This window comes from Rhipicephalus microplus, unplaced genomic scaffold (genome assembly GCF_043290135.1).
Source record: "Rhipicephalus microplus isolate Deutch F79 unplaced genomic scaffold, USDA_Rmic scaffold_16, whole genome shotgun sequence".
Taxonomy (NCBI): domain Eukaryota; kingdom Metazoa; phylum Arthropoda; class Arachnida; order Ixodida; family Ixodidae; genus Rhipicephalus; species Rhipicephalus microplus.
The window spans coordinates 17,015,763-17,030,365 of NW_027464589.1; positions in this window are offsets into that span (position 1 = coordinate 17,015,763).

Genomic DNA, 14,603 nt, shown 5'->3' on the forward strand with positions numbered 1-14,603 from the left:
AGAAAAAAAGCGCCGCACCACCACCGGGAGGGCTCGAAACTCCAACCTTTCGGTTAACAGCCGATCGCACTAGCCCATTGCGCCACGGAGACAGTCCTGCTCCACTCTCACCACCATCAGAACATATCTTCAAAGCTATCAGCGCAAAGAAAAAAGCAACACACCACTCCCGGGAGGGCTCGAAACTCGAACCTTTCGGTTAACAGCCGATCGCGCTAGCCCTTTGCGCCACGGAGACAGTCTTGCTCCGCTCTCACCACCATCAGAACATATCTTCAAAGCTATCAGCACAAAGAAAAAAAGCGCCACACCATCACCGGGTGGGCTCGAACCTCCAACCTTTCGGTTAAAAGCCGATCGCGCTAGCCAACTGCGCCACGGAGACAGTCGTGCTCCACTCTCACCACCATCAAAACATATCTTCAAAGCTATCAGCGCAAAGAAAAAAGCAACACACCACTCCCGGGGGGGCTCGAACCTCCAACCTTTCGGTTAACAGCCGAACGCGTAAGCCAATTGCGCCACGGAGACAGTCCTGCTCCACTCTCACCACCGTCAAAACATTTATTTAGAGCTATCACCCCAAAGAAAAAAAAGCGCCGCACCACCACCGGGAGGGCTCGAAACTCCAACCTTTCGGTTAACAGCCGATCGCGCTAGCCCATTGCGCCACGGAGACAGTCTTGCTTCACTCTCACCACCATCAGAACATATCTTCAAAGCTATCAGCACAAAGAAAAAAAAAGCGCCGCACCACCACCGGGTGGGCTCGAACCTCCCAACTTTCGGTTAACAGCCGATCGCGCTAGCCAATTGCGCCACGGAGACAGTCCTGCTCCACTCTCACCACCATCAGAACATATCTTCAAAGCTATCAGCGCAAAGAAAAAAGCAACACACCACTCCCGGGAGGGCTTGAAACTCGAACCTTTCGGTTAACAGCCGATCGCGCTAGCCCTTTGCGCCACGGAGACAGTCTTGCTCCGCTCTCACCACCATCAGAGCATATATTCAAAGCTGTCAGCGCAAAGAAAAAAGCAACACACCACTCCCGGGCGGGCTCGAAACTCCAACCTTTCGGTTAACAGCCGATCGGGCTAGCCCATTGCGCCACGGAGACAAACTTGCTCCCTTCTCACCTCCATCAGAACATATCTTCAAAGCTATCAGCCCAAAGAAAAAAAAGCGCCGCACCACCACCGGGTGGGCTCGAACCTCCAACCTTTCGGTTAACAGCCGATCGCACTAGCCAATTGCGCCACGGAGACAGTCGCGCTCCACTCTTACCACCATCGGAACATATCTTCAAAGCTATCAGCACAAAGAAAAAAGCAACACACCACTCCCGGGAGGGCTCGAACCTCCAACTTTTCGGTTAACAGCCGATCGCGCTGGCCAATTGCGCCACGGAGACAGTCCTGCTCCACTCTCGCCACCATATGAACATATCTTTCAAGCTATCAGCCCAAAGAAAAAAAAGCGCCGCACCACCACCAGGTGGGCTCGAACCTCCAACCTTTCAGTTAACGGCCGATCGCGCTAGCCAATTGCGCAACGGAGACAATCGTGCTCCACGCTCACCACCATTGGAAAATATCTTCGAAGCTATCAGCGCAAAGAAAAAAGCAACACACCCCACCCGGGAGGGCTCGAACCTCCAACTTTTTGGTTATCAGCCGATCGCGCTAGCCAATGGCGCCACGGGGACAGTCCTGTTCCACTCTCACCACCGTCAGAACATTTCTTCAGAGCTATTAGCCCAAAGAAAAAAAAGCGCCACACCACCACCGGGTGGGCTCGAACCTCCAACCTTTCGGTTAACAGCCGATCGCGCTAGCCAATTGCGCCACAGAGACAGTCGTGCTCCACTCTCACCACCGTCAGACCATTTCTTCAGAGCTATTGCCCCAAAGAAAGTAAAAGCGCCGCACCGCCACCGGGTGGGCTCGAACCTCCAACCGTTCGGTTAACAGCCGATCGCGCTAGCCAATAGCGCCACGGAGACAGTCCTGCTCCACTCTCACCACCATCAGAACATTTCTTCAGAGCTATCAGCCCAAAAAAAAGCGCCGCACCACCACTAGGTTGGCTCGAAACTCCAACCTTTCGGTTAACAGCCGATCGCGCTAGCCAATTGCGCCATGGAGAAAGTCCTGCTCCACTCTCACCACCTTCAGAACATATCTTCAAAGCTATTACCACAAAAAAAAGCAACACACCACTCCCGGGAGGGCTCTAAACTCCAACCTTCCGGTTAACAGCCGATCGCGCTAGCCCATTGCGCCACTGAGACAGTCTTGCTCCCTTCTCACCACCATCAGAACATATCTTCAAAGCTATCAGCCCAAAGAAAAAAAAGCGCCGCACCACCACCGGGTGGGCTCGAACCTCCAACCTTTCGGTTAACAGCCGATCACGCAAGCCAATTGCGCCACGGAAACAGTCCTGCTCCACTCTCACCACTATCAGAACATATCTTCAAAGCTATCAGTGCAAAGAAAAAAAAGCGCCGCACCACCACCGGGGGGTGCTCGAACCTCCAACCTTTCGGTTAACAGCCGATCGCGCAAGCCGATTGCGCCACGAAGACAGTCCTGCTCCACTCTCACCACCATCAGAACATATCTTCAAAGCTATCAGTGCAAAGAAAAAAAGCAACACACCACTCCCGGGAGGGTTCTAAACTCCAACCTTTCGGTTAACAGCCAATCGCGCTAGCCAATTGCGCCACGGAGACAGTCTGTCTCCACTCTCACCACCATCAGAACATATCATCAAAGCTATCACCACAAAGAAAAAAAAGCGCCGCACCACCACTGGGAGCGCTCGAAACTCCAACCTTTCGGTTAACAGCCGATCGCGCTAGCCCATTGCGCCACGGAGACAGTCCTGCTCCACTCTCACCACCATCAGAACATATCTTCAAAGCTATCAGCGCAAAGAAAAAAGCAACACACCACTCCCGGAAGGGCTCGAAACTCGAACCTTTCGGTTAACAGCCGATCGCGCTAGCCCTTTGCGCCACGGAGACAGTCTTGCTCCGCTCTCACCACCATCAGAACATATCTTCAAAGCTATCAGCCCAAAGAAAAAAAAGCGCCGCACCACCACCGGGTGGGCTCGAAACTCCAACCTTTCGGTTAACAGCCTATCGCGCTAGCCAATTGCGCCATGGAGACAGTCCTGCTCCACTCTCACCACCATCAGAACATATCTTAAAAGCTATTACCACAAAGAAAAAAAGCAACGCACCACTCCCGGAAGGGCTCGAAACTCCAACCTTTCGGTTAACAGCCGATCGCGCAAGCCATTTGCGCCACGGAGACAGTCCTGGTCCACTTTCACCACCATCACAACATATCTTCAAAGCTATCAGTGCAAAGAAAAAAGCAACACACCACTCCCGGGAGGGCTTGAAACTCCAACCTTTCGGTTAACAGCCGATCGCGGTAGCCCATTGCGCCACGGGGACAGTCTTGCTCCACTCTCACCACCATCAGAACATATCTTCAAAGCTATCAGTGCAAAGAAAAAAAGCGCCGCACCACCACCGGGTGGGCTCGAACCTCCAACCTTTCGGTTAACAGCCAATCGCGCAAGCCAATTGCGCCACGGAGACAGTCCTGCTCCACTCTCACCACCGTCAAAACATTTATTTAGAGCTATCACCCCAAAGAAAAAAAAGCGCCGCACCACCACCGGGAGGGCTCGAAACTCCAACCTTTCGGTTAACAGCCGATCGCGCTAGCCCATTGCGCCACGGAGACAGTCTTGCTTCACTCTCACCACCATCAGAACATATCTTCAAAGCTATCAGCACAAAGAAAAAAAAAGCGCCGCACCACCACCGGGTGGGCTCGAACCTCCCAACTTTCGGTTAACAGCCGATCGCGCTAGCCAATTGCGCCACGGAGACAGTCCTGCTCCACTCTCACCACCATCAGAATATATCTTCAAAGCTATCAGCGCAAAGAAAAAAGCAACACACCACTCCCGGGAGGGCTCGAAACTCGAACCTTTCGGTTAACAGCCGATCGCGCTAGCCCATTGCGCCACGGAGACAGTCTTGCTCCGCTCTCACCACCATCAGAAAATATATTCAAAGCTATCAGCGCAAAGAAAAAAGCAACACACCACTCCCGGGCGGGCTCGAAACTCCAACCTTTCGGTTAACAGCCGATCGGGCTAGCCCATTGCGCCACGGAGACAAACTTGCTCCCTTCTCACCTCCATCAGAACATATCTTCAAAGCTATCAGCCCAAAGAAAAAAAAGCGCCGCACCACCACCGGGTGGGCTCGAACCTCCAACCTTTCGGTTGACAGCCCATCGCACTAGCCAATTGCGCCAAGGAGACAGTCGCGCTCCACTCTTACCACCATCGGAACATATCTTTAAAGCTATCAGCACAAAGAAAAAAGCAACACACCACTCCCGGGAGGGCTCGAACCTCCAACTTTTCGGTTAACAGCCGATCGCGCTGGCCAATTGCGCCACGGAGACAGTCCTGCTCCACTCTCACCACCATATGAACATATCTTTCAAGCTATCAGCCCAAAGATAAAAAAAGCACTGCACCACCACCAGGTGGGCTCGAACCTCCAACCTTTCAGTTAACGGCCGATCGCGCTAGCCAATTGCGCAACGGAGACAATCGTGCTCCACGCTCACCACCATCGGAAAATATCTTCGAAGCTATCAGCGCAAAGAAAAAAGCAACACACCCCACCCGGGAGGGCTCGAACCTCCAACTTTTTGGTTATCAGCCGATCGCGCTAGCCAATGGCGCCACGGGGACAGTCCTGTTCCACTCTCACCACCGTCAGAACATTTCTTCAGAGCTATTAGCCCAAAGAAAAAAAAGCGCCACACCACCACCGGGTGGGCTCGAACCTCCAACCTTTCGGTTAACAGCCGATCGCGCTAGCCAATTGCGCCACAGAGACAGTCGTGCTCCACTCTCACCACCGTCAGACCATTTCTTCAGAGCTATCGCCCCAAAGAAAGTAAAAGCGCCGCACCGCCACCGGGTGGGCTCGAACCTCCAACCGTTCGGTTAACAGCCGATCGCGCTAGCCAATAGCGCCACGGAGACAGTCCTGCTCCACTCTCACCACCATCAGAACATATCTTCAAAGCTATCAGCCCAAAGAAAAAAAAGCGCCGCACCACCCCCGGGTGGGCTCGAACCTCCAACCTTTCGGTTAACAGCCGATCGCGCTAGCCAATTGCGCCATGGAGACAGTCCTGCTCCACTCTCAGCACCATCAGAACATATCTTCAAAGCTATCAGCACAAAGAAAAAAAGCGCCACACCATCACCGGGTGGGCTCGAACCTCCAACCTTTCGGTTAAAAGCCGATCGCGCTAGCCAACTGCGCCATGGAGACAGTCGTGCTCCACTCTCACCACCATCAAAACATATCTTCAAAGCCATCAGCGCAAAGAAAAAAGCAACACACCACTCCCGGGGGGGCTCGAACCTCCAACCTTTCGGTTAACAGCCGAACGCGTAAGCCTATTGCAACACGAAGACAGTCCTGCTCCACTCTCACCACCGTCAAAACATTTATTCAGAGCTATCACCCCAAAGAAAAAAAGCGCCGCACCACCACCGGGAGGGCTCGAAACTCCAACCTTTCGGTTAACAGCCGATCGCACTAGCCCATTGCGCCACGGAGACAGTCCTGCTCCACTCTCACCACCGTCAAAACATTTATTTAGAGCTATCACCCCAAAGAAAAAAAAGCGCCGCACCACCACCGGGAGGGCTCGAAACTCCAACCTTTCGGTTAACAGCCGATCGCGCTAGCCCATTGCGCCACGGAGACAGTCTTGCTTCACTCTCACCACCATCAGAACATATCTTCAAAGCTATCAGCACAAAGAAAAAAAAAGCGCCGCACCACCACCGGGTGGGCTCGAACCTCCCAACTTTCGGTTAACAGCCGATCGCGCTAGCCAATTGCGCCACGGAGACAGTCCTGCTCCACTCTCACCACCATCAGAACATATCTTCAAAGCTATCAGCGCAAAGAAAAAAGCAACACACCACTCCCGGAAGGGCTTGAAACTCGAACCTTTCGGTTAACAGCCGATCGCGCTAGCCCTTTGCGCCACGGAGACAGTATTGCTCCGCTCTCACCACCATCAGAACATATATTCAAAGCTATCAGCGCAAAGAAAAAAGCAACACACCACTCCCGGGCGGGCTCGAAACTCCAACCTTTCGGTTAACAGCCGATCGGGCTAGCCCATTGCGCCACGGAGACAAACTTGCTCCCTTCTCACCTCCATCAGAACATATCTTCAAAGCTATCAGCCCAAAGAAAAAAAAGCGCCGCACCACCACCGGGTGGGCTCGAACCTCCAACCTTTCGGTTAACAGCCGATCGCACTAGCCAATTGCGCCACGGAGACAGTCGCGCTCCACTCTTACCACCATCGGAACATATCTTCAAAGCTATCAGCACAAAGAAAAAAGCAACACACCACTCCCGGGAGGGCTCGAACCTCCAACTTTTCGGTTAACAGCCGATCGCGCTGGCCAATTGCGCCACGGAGACAGTCCTGCTCCACTCTCGCCACCATATGAACATATCTTTCAAGCTATCAGCCCAAAGAAAAAAAAAGCGCCGCACCACCACCAGGTGGGCTCGAACCTCCAACCTTTCAGTTAACGGCCGATCGCGCTAGCCAATTGCGCAACGGAGACAATCGTGCTCCACGCTCACCACCATCGGAAAATATCTTCGAAGCTATCAGCGCAAAGAAAAAAGCAACACACCCCACCCGGGAGGGCTCGAACCTCCAACTTTTTGGTTATCAGCCGATCGCGCTAGCCAATGGCGCCACGGGGACAGTCCTGTTCCACTCTCACCACCGTCAGAACATTTCTTCAGAGCTATTAGCCCAAAGAAAAAAAAGCGCCACACCACCACCGGGTGGGCTCGAACCTCCAATCTTTCGGTTAACAGCCGATCGCGCTAGCCAATTGCGCCACAGAGACAGTCGTGCTCCACTCTCACCACCGTCAGACCATTTCTTCAGAGCTATCGCCCCAAAGAAAGTAAAAGCGCCGCACCGCCACCGGGTGGGCTCGAACCTCCAACCGTTCGGTTAACAGCCGATCGCGCTAGCCAATAGCGCCACGGAGACAGTCCTGCTCCACTCTCACCACCATCAGAACATTTCTTCAGAGCTATCAGCCCAAAAAAAGCGCCGCACCACCACTGGGTGGGCTCGAAACTCCAACCTTTCGGTTAACAGCCGATCGCGCTAGCCAATTGCGCCATGGAGAAAGTCCTGCTCCACTCTCACCACCTTCAGAACATATCTTCAAAGCTATTACCACAAAAAAAAGCAACACACCACTCCCGGGAGGGCTCGAAACTCCAACCTTTCGGTTAACAGCCGATCGCGCTAGCCCATTGCGCCACTGAGACAGTCTTGCTCCCTTCTCACCACCATCAGAACATATCTTCAAAGCTATCAGTGCAAATAAAAAAAAGCGCCGCACCACCACCGGGGGGTGCTCGAACCTCCAACCTTTCGGTTAACAGCCGATCGCGCAAGCCGATTGCGCCACGAAGACAGTCCTGCTCCACTCTCACCACCATCAGAACATATCTTCAAAGCTATCAGTGCAAAGAAAAAAAGCAACACACCACTCCCGGGAGGGTTCTAAACTCCAACCTTTCGGTTAACAGCCAATCGCGCTAGCCAATTGCGCCACGGAGACAGTCTGTCTCCACTCTCACCACCATCAGAACATATCATCAAAGCTATCACCACAAAGAAAAAAAAGCGCCGCACCACCACCGGGAGGGCTCGAAACTCCAACCTTTCGGTTAACAGCCGATCGCGCTAGCCCATTGCGCCACGGAGACAGTCCTGCTCCACTCTCAACACCATCAGAACATATCTTCAAAGCTATCAGCGCAAAGAAAAAAGCAACACACCACTCCCGGAAGGGCTCGAAACTCGAACCTTTCGGTTAACAGCCGATCGCGCTAGCCCTTTGCGCCACGGAGACAGTCTTGCTCCGCTCTCACCACCATCAGAACATATCTTCAAAGCTATCAGCCCAAAAAAAAAAGCGCCGCACCACCACCGGGTGGGCTCGAAACTCCAACCTTTCGGTTAACAGCCGATCGCGCTAGCCAATTGCGCCATGGAGACAGTCCTGCTCCACTCTCACCACCATCAGAACATATCTTAAAAGCTATTACCACAAAGAAAAAAAGCAACGCACCACTCCCGGAAGGGCTCGAAACTCCAACCTTTCGGTTAACAGCCGATCGCGCAAGCCATTTGCGCCACGGAGACAGTCCTGGTCCACTTTCACCACCATAACAACATATCTTCAAAGCTATCAGTGCAAAGAAAAAAGCAACACACCACTCCCGGGAGGGCTTGAAACTCCAACCTTTCGGTTAACAGCCGATCGCGGTAGCCCATTGCGCCACGGGGACAGTCTTGCTCCACTCTCACCACCATCAGAACATATCTTCAAAGCTATCAGTGCAAAGAAAAAAAAGCGCCGCACCACCACCGGGTGGGCTCGAACCTCCAACCTTTCGGTTAACAGCCGATCGCGCAAGCCAATTGCGCCACGGAGACAGTCCTGCTCCACTCTCACCACCGTCAAAACATTTATTTAGAGCTATCACCCCAAAGAAAAAAAAGCGCCGCACCACCACAGGGAGGGCTCGAAACTCCAACCTTTCGGTTAACAGCCGATCGCGCTAGCCCATTGCGCCACGGAGATAGTCTTGCTTCACTCTCACCACCATCAGAACATATCTTCAAAGCTATCAGCACAAAGAAAAAAAAAGCGCCGCACCACCACCGGGTGGGCTCGAACCTCCCAACTTTCGGTTAACAGCCGATCGCGCTAGCCAATTGCGCCACGGAGACAGTCCTGCTCCACTCTCACCACCATCAGAATATATCTTCAAAGCTATCAGCGCAAAGAAAAAAGCAACACACCACTCCCGGGAGGGCTCGAAACTCGAACCTTTCGGTTAACAGCCGATCGCGCTAGCCCATTGCGCCACGGAGACAGTCTTGCTCCGCTCTCACCACCATCAGAAAATATATTCAAAGCTATCAGCGCAAAGAAAAAAGCAACACACCACTCCCGGGCGGGCTCGAAACTCCAACCTTTCGGTTAACAGCCGATCGGGCTAGCCCATTGCGCCACGGAGACGAACTTGCTCCCTTCTCACCTCCATCAGAACATATCTTCAAAGCTATCAGCCCAAAGAAAAAAAAGCGCCGCACCACCACCGGGTGGGCTCGAACCTCCAACCTTTCGGTTGACAGCCGATCGCACTAGCCAATTGCGCCACGGAGACAGTCGCGCTCCACTCTTACCACCATCGGAACATATCTTCAAAGCTATCAGCACAAAGAAAAAAGCAACACACCACTCCCGGGAGGGCTCGAACCTCCAACTTTTCGGTTAACAGCCGATCGCGCTGGCCAATTGCGCCACGGAGACAGTCCTGCTCCACTCTCACCACCATATGAACATATCTTTCAAGCTATCAGCCCAAAGAAAAAAAAAGCACCGCACCACCACCAGGTGGGCTCGAACCTCCAACCTTTCAGTTAACGGCCGATCGCGCTAGCCAATTGCGCAACGGAGACAATCGTGCTCCACGCTCACCACCATCGGAAAATATCTTCGAAGCTATCAGCGCAAAGAAAAAAGCAACACACCCCACCCGGGAGGGCTCGAACCTCCAACTTTTTGGTTATCAGCCGATCGCGCTAGCCAATGGCGCCACGGGGACAGTCCTGTTCCACTCTCACCACCGTCAGAACATTTCTTCAGAGCTATTAGCCCAAAGAAAAAAAAGCGCCACACCACCACTGGGTGGGCTCGAACCTCCAACCTTTCGGTTAACAGCCGATCGCGCTAGCCAATTGCGCCACAGAGACAGTCGTGCTCCACTCTCACCACCGTCAGACCATTTCTTCAGAGCTATCGCCCCAAAGAAAGTAAAAGCGCCGCACCGCCACCGGGTGGGCTCGAACCTCCAACCGTTCGGTTAACAGCCGATCGCGCTAGCCAATAGCGCCACGGAGACAGTCCTGCTCCACTCTCACCACCATCAGAACATTTCTTCAAAGCTATCAGCCCAAAAAAAAGCGCCGCACCACCACTGGGTGGGCTCGAAACTCCAACCTTTCGGTTAACAGCCGATCGCGCTAGCCAATTGCGCCATGGAGACAGTCCTGCTCCACTCTCACCACCTTCAGAACATATCTTCAAAGCTATTACCACAAAAAAAGCAACACACCACTCCCGGGAGGGCTCGAAACTCCAACCTTTCGGTTAACAGCCGATCGCGCTAGCCCATTGCGCCACTGAGACAGTCTTGCTCCCTTCTCACCACCATCAGAACATATCTTCAAAGCTATCAGCCCAAAGAAAAAAAAGCGCCGCACCACCACCGGGTGGGCTCGAACCTCCAACCTTTCGGTTAACAGCCGATCACGCAAGCCAATTGCGCCACGGAAACAGTCCTGCTCCACTCTCACCACTATCAGAACATATCTTCAAAGCTATCAGTGCAAAGAAAAAAAAGCGCCGCACCACCACCAGGGGGTGCTCGAACCTCCAACCTTTCGGTTAACAGCCGATCGCGCAAGCCGATTGCGCCACGAAGACAGTCCTGCTCCACTCTCACCACCATCAGAACATATCTTCAAAGCTATCAGTGCAAAGAAAAAAAGCAACACACCACTCCCGGGAGGGTTCTAAACTCCAACCTTTCGGTTAACAGCCAATCGCGCTAGCCAATGGCGCCACGGGGACAGTCCTGTTCCACTCTCACCACCGTCAGAACATTTTTTCAGAGCTATTAGCCCAAAGAAAAAAAAGCGCCACACCACCACCGGGTGGGCTCGAACCTCCAACCTTTCGGTTAACAGCCGATCGCGCTAGCCAATTGCGCCAGAGAGACAGTCGTGCTCCACTCTCGCCACCGTCAGACCATTTCTTCAGAGCTATCGCCCCAAAGAAAGTAAAAGCGCCGCACCGCCACCGGGTGGGCTCGAACCTCCAACCGTTCGGTTAACAGCCGATCGCGCTAGCCAATAGCGCCACGGAGACAGTCCTGCTCCACTCTCACCACCATCAGAACATTTCTTCAGAGCAATCAGCCCAAAAAAAGCGCCGCACCACCACTAGGTGGGCTCGAAACTCCAACCTTTCGGTTAACAGCCGATCGCGCTAGCCAATTGCGCCATGGAGACAGTCCTGCTTCACTCTCACCACCTTCAGAACATATCTTCAAAGCTATTACCACAAAAAAAAGCAACACACCACTCCCGGGAGGGCTCGAAACTCCAACCTTTCGGTTAACAGCCGATCGCGCTAGCCCATTGCGCCACTGAGACAGTCTTGCTCCCTTCTCACCACCATCAGAACATATCTTCAAAGCTATCAGCCCAAAGAAAAAAAAGCGCCGCACCACCACCGGGTGGGCTCGAACCTCCAACCTTTCGGTTAACAGCCGATCACGCAAGCCAATTGCGCCACGGAAACAGTCCTGCTCCACTCTCACCACTATCAGAACATATCTTCAAAGCTATCAGTGCAAAGAAAAAAAAGCGCCGCACCACCACCGGGGGGTGCTCGAACCTCCAACCTTTCGGTTAACAGCCGATCGCGCAAGCCGATTGCGCCACGAAGACAGTCCTGCTCCACTCTCACCACCATCAGAACATATCTTCAAAGCTATCAGTGCAAAGAAAAAAAGCAACACACCACTCCCGGGAGGGTTCTAAACTCCAACCTTTCGGTTAACAGCCAATCGCGCTAGCCAATTGCGCCACGGAGACAGTCTTGCTCCACTCTCACCACCATCAGAACATATCATCAAAGCTATCACCACAAAGAAAAAAAAGCGCCGCACCACCATCGGGTGGGCTCGAAACTCCAACCTTTCGGTTAACAGCCGATCGCGCTAGCCAATTGCGCCATGGAGACAGTCGTGCTCCACTCTCACCACCATCAGAACATATCTTCAAAGCTATTACCACAAAGAAAAAAGCAACACACCACTCCAGGGAGGGCTCGAACCTCCAACCTTTCGGTTAACAGCCGATCGCGCAAGCCAATTGCGCCACGGAGACAGTCCTGCTCCACTCTCACCACCATCAGAACATATCTTCAAAGCTATCAGTGCAAAGAAAAAAGCAACACACCACTCCCGGGAGGGCTCGAAACTCCAACCTTTCGGTTAACAGCCGATCGCGCTAGCCCATTCCGCCACGGGGACAGTCGTGCTCCACTCTCACCACCGTCAGACCATTTCTTCAGAGCTATCGCCCCAAAGAAAGAAAAAGCGCCGCACCACCACCGGGTGGGCTCGAACCTCCAACCTTTCGGTTAACAGCCGATCGCGCTAGCCAATTGCGCCATGGAGACAGTCCTGCTCCACTCTCACCACCATCAGAACATATCTTCAAAGCTATCAGTGCAAAGAAAAAAGCAACACACCACTCCCGGGAGGGCTCGAAACTCCAAACTTTCGGTTAACAGCCGATCGCGCTAACCCATTGCGCCACGGGGACAGTCTTGCTCCACTCTCACCACCATCAGAACATATCTTCAAAGCTATCAGCGCAAAGAAAAAAAAGCGCCGCACCACCACCGGGTGGGCTCGAACCTCCAACCTTTCGGTTAACAGCCGATTGCGCTAGCCAATTGCGCCAGGGAGACAGTCTGTCTCCACTCTCACCACCATCAGAACATATCAACAAAGCTATCACCACAAAGAAAAAAAAGCGCCGCACCACCACCGGGAGGGCTCGAAACTCCAACCTTTCGGTTAACAGCCGATCGCGCTAGCCAATTGCGCCATGGAGACAGTCCTGCTCCACTCTCACCACCATCAGAACATATCTTCAAAGCTATCAGTGCAAAGAAAAAAGCAACACACCACTCCCGGGAGGGCTCGAAACTCCAAACTTTCGGTTAACAGCCGATCGCGCTAACCCATTGCGCCACGGGGACAGTCTTGCTCCACTCTCACCACCATCAGAACATATCTTCAAAGCTATCAGCGCAAAGAAAAAAAAGCGCCGCACCACCACCGGGTGGGCTCGAACCTCCAACCTTTCGGTTAACAGCCGATTGCGCTAGCCAATTGCGCCAGGGAGACAGTCTGTCTCCACTCTCACCACCATCAGAACATATCATCAAAGCTATCACCACAAAGAAAAAAAAGCGCCGCACCACCACCGGGTGGGCTCGAACCTCCAACCGTTCGGTTAACAGCCGATCGCGCTAGCCAATAGCGCCACGGAGACAGTCCTGCTCCACTCTCACCACCATCAGAACATTTCTTCAGAGCTATCAGCCCAAAAAAAAAGCGCCGCACCACCACTGGGTGGGCTCGAAACTCCAACCTTTCGGTTAACAGCCGATCGCGCTAGCCAATTGCGCCATGGAGAAAGTCCTGCTCCACTCTCACCACCTTCAGAACATATCTTCAAAGCTATTACCACAAAAAAAAGCAACACACCACTCCCGGGAGGGCTCGAAACTCCAACCTTTCGGTTAACAGCCGATCGCGCTAGCCCATTGCGCCACTGAGACAGTCTTGCTCCCTTCTCACCACCATCAGAACATATCTTCAAAGCTATCAGCCCAAAGAAAAAAAAGCGCCGCACCACCACCGGGTGGGCTCGAACCTCCAACCTTTCGGTTAACAGCCGATCACGCAAGCCAATTGCGCCACGGAAACAGTCCTGCTCCACTCTCACCACTATCAGAACATATCTTCAAAGCTATCAGTGCAAAGAAAAAAAAGCGCCGCACCACCACCGGGGGGTGCTCGAACCTCCAACCTTTCGGTTAACAGCCGATCGCGCAAGCTGATTGCGCCACGAAGACAGTCCTGCTCCACTCTCACCACCATCAGAACATATCTTCAAAGCTATCAGTGCAAAGAAAAAAAGCAACACACCACTCCCGGGAGGGTTCTAAACTCCAACCTTTCGGTTAACAGCCAATCGCGCTAGCCAATTGCGCCACGGAGACAGTCTGTCTCCACTCTCACCACCATCAGAACATATCATCAAAGCTATCACCACAAAGAAAAAAAAGCGCCGCACCACCACCGGGAGGGCTCGAAACTCCAACCTTTCGGTTAACAGCCGATCGCGCTAGCCCATTGCGCCACGGAGACAGTCCTGCTCCACTCTCACCACCATCAGAACATATCTTCAAAGCTATCAGCGCAAAGAAAAAAGCAACACACCACTCCCGGAAGGGCTCGAAACTCGAACCTTTCGGTTAACAGCCGATCGCGCAAGCCATTTGCGCCACGGAGACAGTCCTGGTCCACTTTCACCACCATCACAACATATCTTCAAAGCTATCAGTGCAAAGAAAAAAGCAACACACCACTCCCGGGGGGCTTGAAACTCCAACCTTTCGGTTAACAGCCGATCGCGGTAGCCCATTGCGCCACGGGGACAGTCTTGCTCCACTCTCACCACCATCAGAACATATCTTCAAAGCTATCAGTGCAAAGAAAAAAAAGCGCCGCACCACCACCGGGTGGGCTCGAACCTCCAACC